The 3,810-nt window shown below is 38.4% G+C and overlaps 1 pseudogene; it reads left to right on the top strand.

The window, feature by feature from the left end:
- The first annotated feature begins 279 nt into the window (after nucleotides 1-279).
- LOC135531095 (keratin, type II cytoskeletal 8-like) lies at nucleotides 280-3,218 on the top strand (annotated as a pseudogene).
- Nucleotides 3,219-3,810: the final 592 nt, after the last annotated feature.

Raw genomic sequence — 3,810 nt, 5'->3', positions numbered from 1 at the left:
GATGCTTCCGATGCCTGATGCCTGATGCTCCCTGATGCTCCGACGCTCCACTGATGCTTCCCGATGCTTCCCGTGATGCTCCCTGATGCTCCCTGATGCTCCCTGATGCTCCCTGATGCTCCCTGATGCTCCTTGATGCTCCCTGATGCTTCCCTGATGCTTGGAATGTTGCGACTATTTCATCAGCTACGGGCTTTTCTCTCTCTCTCTCTTTTAGGTGTGTTTCCTGGAGCAGCAGAATAAGGTGTTAGAGACTAAGTTTGACCTGCTGCACGGTAGCAGACGGGCCGCCTCCAACATCGCAGCCGCTATTCGAGGCCTACATGGCCAACTTGCGTCGCCAGATGGACCTGGTGAACAACGACAATACCAAGCTGGACGGAGAGCTGAGGAACTGGCAAGGTCTGGTGGAGGACTTCAAACACAAGTAGGAGCCTGCCTGTCTGTCTGTCTGGAGGAGGGAGGAGGAGGGAGGGACACAGGGGCTGGTGAGGGACTTCAAACACAAGTAGAGCCTGCCTGTCTGTCTGTCTGTCTGTCTGTCTGTCTGTCTGTCTGGAGGGAGGGAGGGAGGGAGGGAGGGAGGGAGGGAGGGAGGGAGGGTAGGGAGGGAGGGAGGGAGGGAGGGAGGGAGGGAGGGAGGGAGGGAGGGAGGAGACATGCAGGGGCTGGTGGGGGACTTCAACCACAAAAGTCTCAGTAGCCTTAAACAGATTAGGTAAGTAATGAGACAGAGCCAACCTATTTATTAAACCCTATATGAGGTGTGCCAGAACCATGCTTCCATGACCTAATTCACTATCTGGTCACCTGTTCTTCTCTTACCTGATACAAGATGAGATCAACAAGAGAAACAATCTGGAGAACGACTCTGTGATCCTGAAAAGGTGAGAACATCACAGTTCTCTCAGTGTGATACCTGATTGTGTTTTAATGGTGCTCCTGAAGTTCATACATACATGTCTTCTGGACTACAAACTAACACAACATACCGACTTGATGTTGTCATCAGTGATACAGTGCAGCACCATGGGAGTGAGGGGAGATAACACAAGTACTGCTGAGGAAAAACACAGCAAGGCAGAGACAAAGTACTAGCAAGTATGAGCAAGTCTGCCCCACCTTCCACGTAGATGAAAACGTTGAGCTCGTAAGATATCATATCACCACTGAACAAGAACTGAGCGTGCGTGTGTAGGGGAGACAGAGAAAATCTCAACCAACCACGATCAAAGCCAATTTCTAACCTAACTAATAGCTTTGCAATCCGTCTAAATTGTTCCTGGTTGGTTTCGCCAAACAGTGGTAGCTACATTTGGAGTCAATTTAGTAGACGCTCTCATCCAGATCAATTTGGATTAAGTGCCTCAGCTCAAGGGCACATCGGCAGATGTTTCACCTAGTCGGCTCAGGGATTCAAACCAGCGACCTGGTTACTGACCCAATGCTCTTGACCGCTAGCCTACGAGTTGTTGTCCTTTCAGGATGTGGATTCAGCATACCTGGTGAAGGCAGACCTGGAAAACAAGGAGGAGCTCTGACTGGATGAGTAAACTTCTCAGGTCCATCTATGAGGAGGTAAGGTCATTACTGTATTTACTGTATTACAATACAATATATTACAATACAATATATTACAATGCAATATATTACAATACAATATATCTACAATACAATACAATATATTACAATGCAATATATTACAATACAATATATTACAATACAAAACAATATATTACAATATATTACAATATCTTAAAATACAATACAATATTATACAATACAATACATTAGAACATATTACAATGCATCTATATTACAATACAATATGTTACAAAATAATATATTACAATACAATACATTACAGTGCAATAATATATATACAATACAATATATTACAGTAAATACAATACTATTACAATGCAATAATATATTACAATACAATACATTACAATGCAATAATATATTACAATACAATATATTACAATACAATATAATACAATGCAATATAATATATTACAATACATTGCAATATAATAGATTACAATACAATACATTACAATACAATATATTACAACACAATACAATATATTACAATACAATGCAATATATATTAAAATACAATACAATACAAAATATTACCATACAATATAATACAATATGATACATTATAATACAATATATTACAATACAATACAATATTTTACAATACAATTTATTACAATACAATTTATTACAATACAATACAATATATTACAATACAATATTTTACAATACAAAATATTACAATACAATATATTACAATACAATAGAGTATATTACAATACAATATTTTACAATACAATACAATACAATGTATAACAATACAATATAATATATTACAATACAAAATATTACCATACAATATAGTACAATACAATACAATATATTACAATACAATATATTACATTACAATATATTACAATACAATACATTACTAATATCTTAAAATACAATACAATATAAAACAATACAATATATTACCATACAATATATTACAATACAATACATTATAATACAATATATCATATAATATATTACAATACAATATACATGTATATACAATACAATATACAATGTATAACAATACAATACAATATATTACAATACAATGTATTACAATACAATACAAAATATCACCAAACAATATAGTACAATACTAATACAATATATTACATTACAATATATTACAATACAACACACAAGTAGCCCTGTATGGCGAGCCAGTTGGTGAAAGGTTGTAGGTTCAAATTCAGCAAGGGGCGAGCAGGGTAGCTCGTGTCTCGAGCTTTGACGAGTAACCGGAAGGTTGCAAGTTCAAATCCCCGATCTGTCGCTCTGACCCTAAACACCCACTGTTCCTAGGCCGTCATTGAAAACACAAATTTGTTCTTAACTGACTTGCCAAGTAAAATAAAGGTTAAATAAGATAAATAATTAAATAAAAAGGATCACATACAAAAAAAAAAAATGTATGAACACACTGTACTGTTAGAATGTTTGTTTCCATCCAGGAGCTGCGTGAGCTGCAGGCCAGCATCAGGGACACCTCTGTGGTGGTGCAGATGGACAACAGTCGAGACCTCAACATGGACCAGATAGTGGGCTGACGCCAAGGTTCAGTACGAAGACATTGCTACCAAAAGCCGAGAGGAGGCTGAGACATGGTACAAACCAAGGTGAACAACAGTTGATTATTCTAGGATTTAAGTGGTTAAAATAGGATTTTTTTGTCTTACTACATTGAAATCAATATTATATTACAATACAATACATTACAATATCTTAAAATACAATACAATATACTACTGAGCTAGTAGTTGCTGGAAACATTCAGCCAGGCTAGACCAAGGAGTGGAATGATAGTTAAACAGACTGGTAGCCAGCTAGACCAAGGAGTGGAATGACAGCTAAACAGACTGCAGCCAGGGCTAGACCAAGGAGGAATGACAGCTAAACAGAGACTGGTAGCCAGGCTAGACCAAGGAGTGGAATGATAGTTAAACAGACTGGTAGCCAGGCTTGACTAAGGAGGGAATGATAGTTAAACAGACTGGTTGCCAGGCTAGACCAAGGAGTGGAATGATAGCTAAACAGACTGGTAGCCAGGCTAGACCAAGGAGTGGAATGACAGCTAACAGACTGGTAGCCAGGCTAGACCAAGGAGGAATGATAGTTAAACAGACTGGTAGCCAGGCTAGACCAAGGAGTGGAATGACAGCTAAACAGACTGGTAGCCAGGCTAGACCAAGGAGTGGAATGACAGCTCAA

This window comes from Oncorhynchus masou, unplaced genomic scaffold, assembly GCF_036934945.1.
Source record: "Oncorhynchus masou masou isolate Uvic2021 unplaced genomic scaffold, UVic_Omas_1.1 unplaced_scaffold_15104, whole genome shotgun sequence".
NCBI lineage: Eukaryota > Metazoa > Chordata > Actinopteri > Salmoniformes > Salmonidae > Oncorhynchus > Oncorhynchus masou.
The sequence above is the reverse complement of the archived record's forward strand: the minus strand, read 5'-3'. Positions and strand labels throughout refer to the sequence as shown.